Raw genomic sequence first — 17,536 nt, 5'->3', positions numbered from 1 at the left:
CACAGAGTTGGACACGACTGAAGCGACTCAGCAGCAGCAGGAACAGTATAATAAGTGATAAACAGCCATGTAATGATTTCAGTAAATATTCAGAATTCTCTACGTTGGAGAATAAAAATATATGTAGACACTATAAATTGTGAGCAGAATTTATATATTGTTTCAGTTATTGTCCCAGAGGAAAGAAGTAATGTCAAAACTTCCTTGAGGCCCTGTGTTCAGGTTCTCAACCCTGTGATACACATGTGCACACTTTCAACTTTCAGCACCAGTAGTCATTTTTCTATCTTCCTCCAACCTCACACCCTTGCTTCTTTGCTCTCTTGGTGAATTTATATCTTCCTTTTCCCCAAAATTTCTCTTTTCAAGTCAGTTATATTCACATGTCTTTTAAGATACGTTCTACCACTGTTCTCCCTGTTTCACAGATCTATTCATGTGAACTAAGATTTTTAGCTTTCTTCGTATTGTGAGTATCCATCCATAGTTGATGTGCCTGTGTGTGTCATTTTTTTTTTTTTTGTATTTGTATTGTGTTTTAGTTTTTGATTTAGAAATAAGCTGTGAGTATAAGAGAGCAAATCAGAAGATAAAGTTCTTTCTATAATAATATTTCACTCAAGCTCAGTGTTTTTTGTTCTGTATAAGTATTGTGAAATTATAACTAAATGTGATATTGTTCATCATATCCTCATATCTATTATATATTTAAGATTATTTGGATTGTAATTTTTGTGCTTTCTATAATCACATAAATGGAAATGGCATGAAAATGCTGAAAAGAAAACTAAAACTATTTATTGAAAAAGATTATTGTTCCACAAGAATTTTCTTTTGTAGCTAAATAAGGAATTTTTCAAGTTACTATTTACCTAGATGTCACCCTGGGGTGAGGGAGAATTCAACTGTTAAGAAGTTATTTTTCTGTAACAGGGAAAATATCTGAATGAAATATAAAAGTGAAAATACTTTATATTTACTTTATAAATTTTTAATTTGATAAAATATCAAACAAATAAATTCTGCAAAAGTGGTACAAATAACTACCATTAACCTTTTAACCAGATTGAGCAATAGTTTACATTCTGCCTGGAATATTTATCTCATCTATTATCTATGTAAATATCCTATTTCTCATTATATTTTCATTCACTAGTTTTTAGTATCCATTTAACTTCCTAACTTCACTATTCCTTCTATATTGGTTAGTTAGGATACTGATGTCAGGAATAGCTTTTATTTATATATTCTTTTAAATTTATCAGTATGAGTGTGGATTCTTATTTCCTCTGGTTCATTAGTGTTATAGTTTTTCTTAATACCCCAATTGTCTTAGAACTGGCCCTTTAAGAGTCATAGACCCTTAAAATTGGCTTCCATTTCTTTCTCATGTGTCCCTTTATTTCTTGGAGACTTCCCATTTTCTTTATTTAAGTATATTTTAAGTATATTTAAGTATAATATTTTGTTAGTTTCAGGCATACAGCATAGTGATTTATTATTATTGCAGATTATACTTCATTATGCTATGGAGTATATCCTTGTTGCTTACCTATTTTATAATAGTAGTTCTTTACTCCCAAGCCCTTAATTTGTTCCTCTTCCCTCCTTTTCCCCTTTGGTAGCCACAGTTTGTTTCTTATACTTGTGAGTCTTTCTCTTTTTTGCAATACATTAATTTGCATTAATTTTTAAATTTTACATCAGTGATATCATACAGTACTTGTCTTTTACTGACTTACCTCACTAAGCATAACATAATTTAGGGCCATCCACATTGCTGCAAATGGCAGTATTTTGTCTTTTTTTAAGGCTCAGTAACATTTCATTGTATTGTATTGTTGTTCAGTTGCTCAGTCATATCTGAATCTGCAATCCCATAAACTTCAACATGTCAGGCTCCTCTGTCCTCCATTATCTCCTGGAGCTTTCTCAAATTCATATCTATTGAGTCAGTGATGCTATATATATATGTATATACACCATATTGTCTTAATCCAATCATCTGTTGATGGGCATGAGGATTGCTTCCATGTTTTGGCTATTGTAAATAGTGTTTCTATGAACACTGAGATGCCTTTTTTTGAATGATTGTTTTCATTTTTCTAGATATATAACCAGGAGTGGAACTGCTGGATCATATGGTAGGTTTAGTTTTAGTTTTTTGAGAAACCTCCCTACTGTTCTCCAACTTACTTTATACACTAACTTACATTCCCACCAACAGTTAGGCGTGTTCCCCTTTCCCCACATCCTCAACATTTGTTTTTTGTAGACTTTTTGATAATAAACATTCTGACAGATGTAATATGCTATCTCATTGTTTTTAAATTTTTATTTCTCTAATAACTTGTGATATCAAGCATCTTTTTATGTGCTTTTTAGCCATTTTGTATGTCTTGGGAAAAATGTCCCTTTAAGTCCTGTATTCATTTTTTTTTTTTTTTGATTGTTTGTTTGATGTGGAGTTGTATGAGCCGTTTGTACATGTTGGACATTAACCTTTGTGAGTTGCATTATTTTCAAAAATTTTCTCCCATTCCACAGCTTGTATTATCATTTTGTCAATGGTTTCCTTTGCTATACAAAAGGTTTTAAGTTTAGTTAGTTCTCATTTATTTTTGCTTTTATTTCTTTTACCTTAGGGAATTGATCCAGGAAAATATTGCTGCAATTTATGTCAAAGAGTGTTTGGCCTGTGTTCTCTTCTAGGAGTTTTATGGTTTCCATTGTTATGTTTAGGTCTTTTACCCATTTTGAGTTTATTTTTGTGTATGGTGTGATTAAGTGTTCTAATTTTATTATTTTACATGTAACTGTTTAATTTTCTCAGCATCACTTGCTGAAGAGACTATATTTTTCCATTGTATATCTTGCCTCCTTAATTGACCATGGGTGTGGGTTTATTTCTGGGCTCTGTATTCTGTTTCATTGACCTAAATGTCTTTGTGCCAATACCATGATATTTTGATTATTGTAGCTTTATAGTATAGTCTGGGGCCTGGGATGGTTATACCTACAGTTCTGTTCTTTCCCCTCAAGATTGCTTTGACATTTACTTTCCTTTTATTTTGAATCTATGTGATTCTTTCATCAGGTAACAAGAAATGAATGATAATGGAAAAAATAAATGCAAGCTCTGAAGGCTACTTTGTTTTACTGGGTTTTTCTAATTGGCCTAATCTGGAAGTAGTTCTCTTTGTGATTGTCTTGATGTTCTACTTGATGACTTTGACAGGCAACCTGTTCATCATTATCTTGTCATACTTGGATTCCCACCTCCACACTCCCATGTACTTCTTCCTCTCAAACCTCTCTTTTCTGGATCTCTGCTACTCTACCAGCTTCATCCCTCAGTTGCTGGTCAACCTCTGGGGTCCAGAAAAAACCATCTCTTATACTGGTTGCATGATTCAACTTTATTTTTCCCTTGCACTGGGAACCACTGAATGTGTGCTGTTGGTAGTCATGTCCTATGACCGTTATGCAGCTGTGTGTAGACCCTTGCATTACACTGTCCTCATGCACCCTCGTTTTTGCCATCTGTTGGCTGTGGCTTGTTGGGTAAGTGGCTTCACAAACTCAGCACTTCATTCCTTTTTTACATTTTGGGCACCTCTGTGTAGACATCGCCAAGTGGACCATTTCCTTTGTGAAGTTCCAGCACTGCTTCGACTATCATGTGTTGATACCCGTGCTAATGAGCTAACCCTCATGGTCATGAGCTCCATTTTTGTTCTCATACCTCTCATCCTCATTCTCAGCTCCTATGGTGCCATTGCCCGGGCAGTGCTGAGGATGCAGTCAACAACTGGACTCCAGAAAGTCTTTGGGACGTGTGGAGCCCATCTTATGGTCGTATCCCTTTTTTTCATCCCAGCCATGTGCATATACCTCCAGCCACCATCAGGAAATTCTCAAGATCAGGGCAAATTCATTGCCCTCTTCTATACTGTTGTCACACCTAGCCTCAACCCTCTAATCTACACCCTCAGAAACAGAGATGTAAGAGGGGCAGTAAAGAGACTAGTGGGGTGAGAATGAGCCTGTATCCTTGTGACATTAATGGTACAATGGAGCATCTCTTCATCAATGATTCATCCATCCATCCATTCATTGGCCACTCTTTCATTTACTTACTCTCTCAGGACTTATTGAGCATGTACTATCACAAGGTCACAGAGTTCATTGTAGCAGATATAAATTAAACACAGACTGCCTGAATACCAATCACTCTCTGGTGGAGAAAATAACTATATAAAATCAATATTGAATTCCATATTAGATTTTTTTCCAATGGCACAAGCCTAATAAAACAAAAGTATCTTTTTCTTAATTGAAAATGAGATATGGATTGATTTAAAGAGCAGGTATAGTTCCTATGGAAAGATGATATTCATAGTCTTAAAATACATAGAATATATCTTTTAAAAAGTATTTTATTTATTTGCTTATTTTGGCTGAGCTAGGTCTTAGTTGCAGCACATGGGATCTTTAGTTGTGGTATGTGGACTCTTATTTGAAGCATGTGGGATTTAGTTTTGACTAGGAATTGAACCTGGGTCCCCTGCATTGAGAGCATAGAGTCTTAACCTTGGGACTCCCAGGGAAGTTCCTAGAACATACCTTTTAATTTCTTGTTTTTTAGGCAGAATGCATCAAAAATTTGTTTTCTTTGGTTTAATTAAACACATAATGAGATACTTTAAATCATTTCTCCAAAACTGTTATTCTTTTTTGGAAGTAGTTAATATTGAGAGGAATTTTGGTCTATATTCTTCATTATACCATTACCAATAGTAAGAAAATAAGTTTTATGAATCAATTAAGAAGGTCTCTGAAATAATGCAGCCATATAAGCATCTTATATTTCTCATTTTTCAAAATAGTGAGAAGTATAAAGGAGATGAAAATAGTTGTAAAAATGTTATATAGCTCATAAGGTAATGGTCATCATAGGCAAGGTATTGGTAGGTAAGAACATGGAACACCCGCTTAACCCAAGAAGCAATGAAGAATATCTGAAGCAACCAGGCAGGCTTTGCAGTTACTATGCTATGCAGATTTGAGGACACCTCTAGTGTGAAGCAAATCATAGTTACACCTTTTTGATTTCTCGCTTAAAGCCTTTCTCAAATACTTGTCTGCATTTTTATAACTAGGGGTTACAATACTTTGCTGTCTTCCTTTTGTTCTTCAGGAAAGACTTGCTTGGCTGAGAAAAGAAGAAAAGTTTTTTGATTAGCTTCCTTGAAAAGGCCATCTTGAGATTGCTTATGCTTTTACATCAAGTATAGAATACACTCTAACCTTCACATATAATGTGTTTCCTTCAACAGAGCTTCTCAGTGACTAATGAGAATATTCTTCATGCTGGAATATATTGGACATATACGACTACTGTGAAGTAGTCTAGAGTAATAGCATGTATCTGTGGCTTTCCCACTACCACTTTGCTCAGTGTTCTTTATCCTTAAAATTTTTGTGCATTTTCTTTAGGAAGTCCTGATATTTCAGAGCCTGGAAAACACTCACAATTCTGAAATGAGTCATGTTTACAGGCCTAGAAGGTGGTAGATAATTTAAGGAAGCAATCCAAACAGCTCTAAAACAGTATCTATAGCAAAGCTTATGACACAAATTTTGCTGGGTTTTGCCCTCCAAACTAAATATTACCACATTCCTATGTGTTTAAGACTAAGTTAGACAAAGGATATATTTAATAAAAATGATCAGAGATATCATTTAACATCACAAAATTTTAAATTTCATTGCTCTCTCTCTCTCTGTGTATGTGTAAAATTTTAAAACTTTTTTTTGGCATTCAGCCATCAGTCAAATTTTAAAGTTATTTAGAATTTTTCCAAACTAGACACACCAAAAATCTATTTAAAGAACTTGACCAAGTACCAGAAGATCTGTTCTTTATAAAAAATTAGATATGAGTTCCAACTGATTCTTGTTCAGGATAGCATGCAATTTTCTACCCAATAATTTGCTTAGATTTTGATCATACCAGAACACATGCCAGAAGAGTTCACATCACTGTTATTTTTCTTGCTTGTTAATTTCATTACAAAGCTGTATTTCTCATCATATTAATTCTATACTGAATAATTACAAAAGCATTTAATTTGCTTTAAAATATGTAACTAATTTTGTGACAAAGTGTTAAGTCGGGTGTGAGTCCTGGAACTAAGTTTAGCACTTTTAACTTTTAATGATACAGATTTTGAGGATCAAAGAGATACTTATATTGTTTGAAGTAATCAAGCTGCTTTCCACCCTAGAAATACAAATTGTTTCTTTCTCATAATGATTCTTGCACAGTTTCAAAAGGCATTTCAGGCTACCCCCATATGGTTCTACCTTGTGGTTCATTATTAATATCAGTATCTTTTCCTCTCATTGATTCAGAAAGCTCATGCTTATGATATTTAAAAGGAATGTTAAGAAACTTACCAATGTGTTTCACATATATTTTATTTATTTCAATATTTAATGATACATTTTTTTAGGCAAAATAAAAACGCTGTTCACTTGTTTGTTAAACAAGAGTCGCAATGTGTTTTTAAAGAAGCAGTAGCATCTACCTAAGCTGATAAACTTAATGAGACTCATGGTTGATTTAAGGTGTAGAGTGCCTCACAGTGGTGCCGTGTTCCCTTTTAGATGGGGCCAATCTTGTAGAGTGTCGGGATGTTTCTTAGGTGACTCAATCAAGGAAGTTCACTGGTGAATGCTTGCTGTGATGATTAGCTTGAACACATGAGTTTATAATTTATATTATTGCCTTCTTTTCTTTTACTACTTAGCACAGTTATGATTTCATTATCTACCCACCAGAATAGAACTATTTTTAAAAGTTCACACAAATAAAAGGTGCTGTTACTGGTGCATATTAGCCAAGTATCACCCTTGCCTAACACCATTTTAGAAGAATATGAGGAATGTGACATATTTTGCAAAAAGAACATCTAACATGAACTGAGGAAGGGCGACAAGAATGAGTTATTAAAGAAACCTCTATATACCTAACCTAATGGTTAAATAATTTCATTTGATGTCTGCCAACACTCACTTGGAAGTGAAAATGCTCCTCATGAGGTTTCCCAGTGCCCCTTTTACATCTTTATTCCTCAGAGTGTAGATTAAAGGGTTGAGTGTAGGAGTTACTACTCCATAGAAGAGAGCCATGAACTTGGGTTGGTCCCTTGAGGTGGAGGAGCGGGGCTGAAGGTACATACTAATGGCTGGACCATAAAACAAGAAAACTACAATGAGATGGGAGGAACACGTCCCAAAGGCTTTTCTCCTTCCCCCCAAAGATTTAATCTTAAATACAGTATGTCCAATACAAGCATACGAAACAAGAATTAAGCATAGTGGTACAGCTAACAAAAAAAAGCATATCACAGAGAGTGTGAGCTCATTAGCAACCTTTGCACCACAGGCAGTCTTTATCAAAACAGGAATCTCACACAACAAGTGATCCAGGGTATTGCGACCACACAGTGGTAACTGTAATGTAAGAGTGGCCTCTGAGACAGCATAGGTCATTCCACTCAGCCACACGGTGGCCACTAATAAGACACAGATGCGCCGATTCATGATGAGGGTGTAGTGTAGAGGTTTGCAGATGGCCACATAGCGATCGAAAGACATAACAGCCAAAAGCAGACATTCTGTGCCCCCCATTATGTGGAAGAAATAAAACTGAAATGCACACCCCATATAGCTGATTGTCTTAGACGTTCCCAGGTTAAAGAGCATCTGAGGGACAGTGCTTGTGGTGTAGCACATGTCCAAAAAAGGAGAGGTTGGTGAGGAAGAAATACATGGGGCTGTGCAGACGGGGGTCTAACTTGGACACCAGAATGATGGCTATGTTTCCCATCATGGCCATGGGGTACGTTATAAGCAGGATAATGAATAGAGGAAGCTCTAGCCAAGGACGGTCAGCAAAGCCTAGTAGAAAAAACTCTTCAGGATGGCTTTTGTTAATCAGATCCATTATTTTCAGTTTGTTTCACCTATGACAGGGAAGTGGCAGGGAAGGTAGAAAGGTTTTGCAAAACTGCAAAACACAGTTATGCAGTGTGCACAGTTAAGCATCTGGTCACAGAAGATTGGCTACAGTAAATTGGGTAGAGGTGATAACTTAAAATATGTGACAGCAGGTGACTTAATTGCTTTTCGTGATATTACAAAACAAAGGTAATCACCTTAAGCAAGTAACCCAACCTTTCTGAAACTGAATTTCCTGCTCTGTATAATAAAGATGACAATAACTACATCCTTAGGATGTAGTTGTTGTTGTTCAGTCACTCAGTCATGTCTGACTCCTTACAACCCTATGGACTGTAGCCCACCAGGCTCTTCTGATCATGGGATTCTCCAGGCAAGAAGACGGGAGTGGGTTGCCATGCCCTCCTCCAGGGGATCTTCCCAATCCAGAGATCAAACCCAGGTCTCCTGCATTGTAGGCAGATTCTTTATCGCTGAGCCACTGGTAGGATTAAATGCCAAGAAGTGACTGTTTCAGATACTCCAAAGTAATGATTTTCATACTTTTTTTTTGCATAAATATCAGCTGAAGAAGCAATTAAAGTTTATTGGTTTCTATATGCAGGTGTCTGATAGAGTAGATGTGGCTTGGAGCCTAGGAATCAGGTGGTTGTTTTATGAAAACACTATGCTATTAATACAAGCCAGTACTGAAATATTAAGAAGAATAAAAATATTGAGGTAACAATAGCAAAAGAAGGAGTCAGACAAAACCTAGTACTGTAAGACTTATCAAAAGAGCCTTTCCAGATTCAAGTATATTTTTATTGCTGAATAATTGTATCATCCCCATGGGGACTATGAAGGCTGGTTTTATTAAAATCCATCTTTGTAATTTAGAATTGAGCAAGAAATGTAAACAATTTCATGTCAGTTTCCTGAAGTGTAAACTGAGAGAATTTAGCTATGACATATGTTTTCTCATACTCAAAAATTTGTCTGGGCATGTAAATTTTCTTGCATAATTACTTCATTCAAACTGGGCATTTGACTTTTTATTTTCAATTTTAATTATCTGTCTTATAAGAATTTTTCTTTATCAAGTGAGCTTATCATGTTTTTATGAGACTTTGGACAGTTATCAGTGATTTACTTAATTGTATTTAGCTACAAATGCAACCTTTAGGTCCAGGAAACTGGATCAGGAGAAAATTCTCTATTATAATTTAGCATCAGAGACTTATTCATAACTATAAATTATTTTACATCCTGAGGCTACATTCTTTAAACTTTTTTTTTTAAGGTAAGAGGCATAGTGTAACAACAAAAATCAGCTAGCTGAGTAAAGCAATACTTTGAGAAAGTTAATAATGTAATGAGATTTTTAAATACTTTTCCTTTAGTTTCATGAAGTGTGTTTCATGAAGTCTGTAATCTGTCAAGTGAGAGATATTCAGATGGGAAGTTAGAGTCATGTATCCTGGTGACAAAATTCTGAGTTACCCTGACAGTTAATTATTGGTTTAGGGACAACAGACTACATTTATAGGGTTGCAAAGCAGTTTTCACATTCTCTATTTCATTAAATCCTCAAAGCCTTCCTGTGAGGTGTCACATGAAGCTACTCAGGGTTAAGATGTCATTATGACTCTTTTATTCCACACTATCCCTAGGTCAGATGTGTATAATACAAAAATAAAATAATAGTTTCAAGTAATACTTAATGAGCCCTGTGTGCCAGACTCTACAGGAAGCATTTTATACCTATTAAATCATCCAGTAACTATTCCCAAGTCCTCTGACAAAGGAAACTTTAGTACCCATATTTCAAGATATTATTAATCATTCATCACTAATGTCTACTAATGACTAGGGAGGTTCTAAAGATCAAAAAGTTGAGAATTCCTTCAATGAGGTAGACAGATTATAGACTATAGATTCAGGATTTCAAGTTTCCAAGATGTACAATTAAGCTCTGGGATTGTATCAGTTCAGTTCAGTTCAGTCACTCAGTCATGTCCTACTCTTTGTGACCCCATGAACTGCAGCACGCCAGGCCTCCCTGTCCATCATCAACTCCCGGAGTTCACTCAAACTCACGTCCACTGAGTCGGTGATGCCATCCAGCCATCTCATCCTCTGTCGTCCCCTTCTCCTCCTGCCCCCAATCCCTCCCAGCATCAGAGTCTTTTCCAATGCATCAACTCTTGGCATGAGGTGGCCAAAGTACTGGAGTTTCAGCTTCAGCATCATTCCTTCCAAAGAACACTCAGGACCGACCTCCTTTAGAATGGACTGGTTGAATCTCCTTGCAGTCCAAGGGACTCTCAAGAGTCTTCTCCAACACTACAGTTCAAAAGCATCAATTCTTCGGCACTCAGCTTTCTTCACAGTCCAACTCTCACATCCATACATGACCACGGGAAAAACCATAGCCTTGACTAGATGGACCTTTGTTGGCAAAGTCATGTCTCTGCTTTTGAATATGCTATCTAGGTTGTATACTAGATCTCTAATCTTTTCCATGCCATTCTCATATTTCATTACTGTTAACTCTTGGATTCCATGACTTTTTAATCCTACTTTTTGATCTACTTCCAGTGAATTTTCATCACTATTTAACTATATAGGGATCTATTTATCCATGAATGTTTAAAGTCACTTTAATAAAGCATCAGACTATTTCTTTTGATTTTTCCTTTGTATCTCCACTAACATTTTCATCCTAGTATGTCTTTTTGTACATAATTTTCACACAGAATATTTTATTATATTTACAGTGATTATTAAGTTATGTGTAGGAAAATACTAGAGAAGAAAGAAAAGTTCTTAATCTGACTTTAAAACATCTGGATGAAACTTGTGGACATTGAATTCATCAAATTTTGACTATGTATTAAAAATATTCACTTGCTTGAATAAAAACTTCACATTTCACTCAGGTATTTAGTATCTGTCAGCTATACAGATACTAAATGTTTAATGTTTATTAAAATTTACATGCATTTAAGTTTGGTTTTGGAGAAGGCAATGGCAACCCACTCCAGCACTCCTGCCTGGAAAATCCCATGGATGCAGGGGCCTGGTGGGCTGCAGTCCATGGGGTTGCTAGGAGTCGGACACGACTGAGCGACTTCACTTTATTTTTTCACTTTCATGCATTGGAGAAGGAGATGGCAAACCACTCCAGTGTTCTTGCCTGGAGAATCCCAGGGACAGGGGAGCCTGGTGGGCTGCCATCTATGGGGTCGCACAGAGTTGGACACGACTGAAGCGACTTAGCAGCAGCAGCAGCAGCAGCAGCAAGTTTGGTTTAAGTGAGAGAATGATAAAGACTGATTACTAAGAGAAATCTAGTTGTTCTCTATAGGCACCAAACTAGTTATTTGCAAAATTTAGAGACGTCTCCCAGAAATGAAATGCTGTTTTCCCTATATATGTTAGGTACTGTGATGTACACAGATTACAATGCTCCTTAAGAATGCATAGTTAAAAAAAAAAAATGTGTCTTTTTACTTACCTTATTTAGATAAGTATCACAATAAAAAAGGATTTAGGAAGGAACACACTTGAATTTTTCAAATTTTCAAAGAGAGAAAATATAGTATGCAGTTGGCTATTTAAGAATTAGCTTTAGAAGTCTGAGTTTACAATTTGATACAATGCTGCCAGAAAGAAAAAAGCCAAGATTAGGAAGACAATATGGATAATATCAAGAATGCTTTGTGAGTGTGTAATTTTATTATATTTCTAAGACTCTTGAGCATTGTTTTTAAACAGTCCATTTATGCTTATCCCAGATGAGTTAGCAGAGAAATTTCCTTGGGACGGGGTTCTCTATGGAAATGCTTATTGTGTATAATTAGTTACCTACTGAATTGAGGTTGGTAGCAAATCTCTTCTATTGTTAGGCTTGTTCTATTTTATTTTTTGTCATAGGTTTTATTTTTAAATGAATTTTAATTGGAGTATAGTTGATTTACAATGTTGTGTTAGTTTCTGCTGTACAGCAAGGTGAATCAGTTATAATATACATATATCTGTTCTTTTTTAGATTCTTTTCCAATATTGCAGAGCAGCATTCTGTATGTTATCCAGTAGGTCCTTCAGATCAGATCAGTCGCTCAGTCGTGTCCGACTCTTTGTGACCCCATGAATTGCAGCATGCCAGGCCTCCCTGTCCATCACCAACTCCCGGAGTTCACTCAGACTCACGTCCATCGAGTCAGTGATGCCATCCAGCCATCTCATCCTCTGTCGTCCCCTTCTCCTCTTGCCTCCAATCCCTCCCAGCATCAGAGTCTTTTCCAATGAGTCAACTCTTCGAATGAGGTGGCCAAAGTACTGGAGTTTCAGCTTTAGCATCATTCCTTCCAAAGAAATCCCAAGGCTGATCTCCTTTAGAATGGACTGGTTGGATCTCCTTGCAGTCCAAGGGAGTCTCAAGAGTCCAACACCACAGTTCAAAAGCATCAATTAGTTATCTATATAGTAGTGTGTGTGTGTTCATCCCAAGCTCTTAATTTATCCTTCCGTCCCTCCTCTCCCCTTTGGTAACCATAAGTTTGTTTTCTACATCTGTGAGTCTGTCTGTACTTTGTAAATAAGTTCATTTATATCTTTAAAAAAAAAAATTCCCCCATGTAAGTGGTATCATATAATACTTGTCTTTCTCTGTCTGAATTATGTCATTTTTTAATGAGCTATACACTTGCCTTTTTATTCTCCTGATTGTTCAGCAGGTAACTATTGACACAGACACATAGGAACAACTTTCTAAAGGGTACATTAATTTTCTAAGACAGTGCAACTTAAATTTATAAGAAGGATAAAACACTTTACTGACATCCTCTATAGTTTACAGAACTCTTCTTTCACAATGGAATTATTATTTCATATTTTAATGTGAAACATTTCATGTTACTTTCCTTAATCCTGACTTATGTCATTTAAGATGGTAATTTCCAGGTCCATCTATGTTACTGAAAATGACATTTCTTTCTTTTTAATGGCTGAGTAATATTCTACTGTATATATGTACCATATCTTCTTTAGCCATTTATGTGTCAATTGACATTTAGATTGCTTCCATGTCTTGGCTATTGTCAACAGCATTGCAATGAATATTGGAGTGCATGTGTCCCTTCAAACCATGGTTTTCTCTGGATACATGTCGAGTAGTGCAATTGCTGGATTTTTAGTTTTTTAAGGAATCTGCATTCTGTTCTTAGTGTCTGTACCAATTTACATTCCCAGCAACAGTGTAAGATAGTTTCCTTTTCTCCACACTCTCTCCAGCATTTAATGTGTATAGGCTTTTTGATGATAGCCATTCTGACTCATGTGAGGTAATAATAGCTCATTATAGTTTTGATTTGCATTCCTCTAAAACAGCGATGCTGAGCATCTGTTCTTGTGCCTTTTGGCCATTTGTATGTCTTCTTTGGAGAAATGTCTGTTTAGGCCTTCTGCCCAGTTTTTTGATTGGGTTGTTTGTTGTTTTGATATTGAGCCATATATATGAGCTGTTTGCAAATTTTGGAGATTAATCCCTTGTTGGTCACACGTTTCCATGTCATGATTTTTTAAAGTTGAAGCATGATAGACATACAACATTACATTATTTTCAGGTATACAACATAATGACTCGACCCCTGTATCAGGAAGAACAAAGGAGGAGGACATGGCAACCCACTCCAGTATTCTTGCCTGAAGAATCGCATGGAGAGAGAAGCCTGGTGGGCTACAGTTCATAGGGTTGCAAAGAGTCAGACATTACTGAAGTGACTTAACATGCATATAGTGGGAAAGGATCACAGTAAATTTGGTTACCATTGTTCATTATATACAGTCACAAATTTTTTTCTTCTGATGGAAGCTTTTTTTTTTTTTAAGATTTATTTATTTATTTATTTTATTTTCTGGTTGTGGTGGGTCTTTGTTGCTATGCATAGGCTTTCTCTAGTTACAGTGAGCAGGTGCTATTCTAGTTGTGATGTGCAGGCTTCTCATTGTGGTGGCTTCTTCTATATCAGAGCACAGGCTCTAGGTGCACTGGCTCAATAGTTGTGGTGCACAGGCTTAGTTGCTCCATGGCATGTGGACTCTTCCTAGACCAGGGATTGGAACTGTGTCCCTTGTATTGCAAGGTGGATTCTTAACCACTGGACCACCAGGGAAGCCCGGAAGCTTTTAGGTTTTATTCACTTAGCAACTTCCAGTTTCTCCATGCAATGTTATTGATTATAGTCCATATGCCACACATTTTATTCCTGTGGCATAATTTATTTTATATCTGGAAATTTGTTACTTCTTGATCTCCTTTATGCATTTTACCCACTGCTAATGCTCCTCCCCTCTGGCAATCACGAATATGTTCTCTGTATTTATGAGCTTTGCTTTGTTCATTTGTTTTATTTTGATTCCTCACATAAGTGAAATCATATGGTATTTGTCTTTCTCTGTGTGACTTATTTCCTTAGCATAATACTATCAAGGTCCATCCATTTGCTGCAAATGGCAAGATGTCATAATTCTTTTATGGCTGGGTAGAATTGCATTGTATATAAATACCATATCTTTATCTATTTATCTATCAAAGGACACAAGTTGTTTCTGTATCTTGGCTATTGTAAATAATGCTGCAATGAACATATGGGTGCATATATCTTTTTGAATTAGTGTTTTCATTTTCTCCAGATAAATACTAGTATTTTGAATTGCTGGATCATATGATAGTTCTGCTGTTAATTTTTTGAGATACTTCTATACAATTTTCTATAGTATCTGTATTGGTTTTCATTCCCATAGATAGTGTTTCCTTTACTCTACTTTCTTGCTAAAACTTGTTATTTCTTGTTCTTTTGAAAATAGCCTCTCTGACAGATGTGAAGTGATACTGTTGTTTTGATTTGCAGTTCTCTAATTATTAGTGGAGGGCTTCCCAGGTGGCTTAGTGGTAAGAAGTCCACCTACCAAGCAGGGGATGAGGGTTCGATCCCTGGGTCAGGAAGATTCCCCTGGGGAAGGACATGACAACCCCTCCAGTATTCTTGCTTGGGAAAGCCTATGGACAGGTGAGCCTGGCAGGCTACAGCCATGGGATCACAGAGTCGGACATGACCTAATGACCAAACAGCAGCAGCAGAAACAGTAATTAATGATTAAACCAATTGAATGTCTTCTCATGTGTCTGTTGGCCATTTGAATGTCTTCTTCAGAAGAATGTCTATTTAGAACTACCTATTTTTCAGTTGGATTGTTTGATTTTTTGTTATTGAGTTGCTTGTGTTCTTTGTATATTTTGGATATTATTTGGATAAACCTTTGGGTATATGATTTACAAATATCTTTTCCCATTCTGTAGTTGCCTTTTTATTTTGTTTGTGATTTCCTTCACTGTGCAGAAACTTTTAAATCTGATGTAATCTCATTGGTTTATTTTTGCTTTTGTTGCTATTGCCTTTGGAGTCGATCCAAAAATTATTGTCAAGAGTGATGTCAAAGACCTTACTGCCTGTGTTCTCTTCTAGGAGTTTTATGGTTTCTGGTCTTACATTTAGGACTTTAATCCACTATAAGTTTAATTCTGCATGTAGTGTGATTAGATGTTAATAGTCTGATTCTTTTACATTGTAAGTTGTCAAGTTTTTAATCTTTTCAAACTTATAAAACTTAACAAAATGTTAATGCCTTATAGATTCCTATTAACTTGATTTAATGCTTAATAACTCATTAATTTTTCTAGATTAATAAACATACTTTTAAATTTATACAGATTGCTATTAACTTGCTTTAATGCTTAATAACTCATTTTTTCTATATTAATAAGCACACTTTTAAGTAATAATCTCTAATGCCTACATATAATTCCTGACTATTTCTGTAGCACAATTGTTAAGTGGCTATTTTTGCATGTTCAGATTATTTCCATTCTTAATTACTGTACACACATGTAAATAATAACCACAAAGTATTATGTTTCGGTCAACAATGAATTGGATAGTTTTTGGTAAAATGCGTATATCTGGTAAAACATATCTTTGTCATTAGTGAGCATCACTACTATACCCTGACTGTAGAATTTTCACAGTCTTTCTTCCCCTCAGCTTTTAACAGATAAAACTGACCAATAAAATTGTATATAAAGTATATAATATGATTTGATATATGTGTCCTTTGTGAAATGATTACTACAATCAAGTTAAGAAACATATTCCATCACCTCAAATAGTTATCATTTGTGTATGTGTATGGTAAGAATACTTAAGAACTACAGTACTCTCAGCAAATATCAAGTATACAATACAGTATTATTAACTATAGTCACCATACCATACATCAGTCCCCCAGAACCTATTCTTCTGATACTGTAAGTTAAGTCATAGTAGCAGCACAGTTCTCCACTTTTTGTCATATTATAGCTACTGTTTGAGTAGTTATTTATCATAGATAAATATTATAAATATTATATAATATATATATTATATAATATATATATATATTATATATATAAATATATTTATATATATAATATATATATATTTATATAATATATAAATATTATAGATCATAGCACCTCCCTGAGGACAAGATGTTCAAATCCAAGGAAACGCATCTAATACATGCCTTGAGCTACTAGATCGTGTCGTAATCATGTTCATTTCTCTTAAGAGCAAGTTTTTGGATGATTTCCAAGTATATTCAACTATGAATCATTTGTACATATGTAAATTTTATAAATTGAATAAAAATCTATAATTTTTATATTAAATATTGTATTAAATACAGTTATTTATATTAATTATTTTTAGTACACCTTTCATCTTCCATCCTTGGATTTAAATGTGATTTCTCTTTATTTCTAAAAACATTTTGACCATGAGGGCTCTCCATAAAAATTTCTCATATTTTTCTTTTAATGTTCTGCAACAAATACCTCTGACTTTAAGAGTTTACTTCTGATGTCTATATATTTTTATAGCACACACAACTCAAAAATTTAACTCTATAGAATGTACCAACAATTAAGGCAAAAGAATTATAAAACATTTTTATGGAAGTAAGTAATACATGTCACAGAGTTACTAGGGAATTCAGAGTTTTATGGGACAGACCCTAGTGACAAGAGCAGAAGTCAGATGGGCCCTCAGGGGCTATACAATGCCTAAGAGTATAGAGTGAGAATTTGCCAAGCTTCTGAGATATAATCTGGCAATCTATACTCTAAACCTATACTTTTAACCTGAAATATTTTGGAAAACCTGTGTAGTGTTGGACTCGCCTATTAAATTCTTTAATAGCCAACTTCTTTCCAGAATTTGGCAGTCAGAACTTTAGCTATGGGAAAAGAGCTGTCTCTGGAATTACAAGAATTGTTACAATCACTGTTATTAAAGAATGTTCTTACAAAATAGTTTGACAAGTACAAAATTTTTTCCTCCCTCCTTCTTTTCGTCTTTCCTCTTAGGTTGAGTATGCATCTTTTGCAAAGAGGAATTTGTATGTTCCTCTGCTATCTACCCAGGAA

General features: G+C 35.3%; 2 pseudogenes; one reads left to right on the top strand and one right to left on the bottom strand.

Moving 5' to 3' along the window:
• Nucleotides 1-3,107: 3,107 nt before the first annotated feature.
• LOC109576842 (olfactory receptor 2J3-like) lies at nucleotides 3,108-4,238 on the top strand (annotated as a pseudogene).
• Nucleotides 4,239-7,077: 2,839 nt separating this feature from the next.
• On the bottom strand, nucleotides 7,078-8,014 carry LOC109576841 (olfactory receptor 2B11-like; annotated as a pseudogene).
• Nucleotides 8,015-17,536: the final 9,522 nt, after the last annotated feature.

This window comes from Bos indicus, chromosome 23 (assembly GCF_029378745.1).
Source record: "Bos indicus isolate NIAB-ARS_2022 breed Sahiwal x Tharparkar chromosome 23, NIAB-ARS_B.indTharparkar_mat_pri_1.0, whole genome shotgun sequence".
Taxonomy (NCBI): domain Eukaryota; kingdom Metazoa; phylum Chordata; class Mammalia; order Artiodactyla; family Bovidae; genus Bos; species Bos indicus.
Note: the sequence above shows the minus strand (reverse complement) of the source record. Positions and strands in the feature narration are given on the sequence as shown.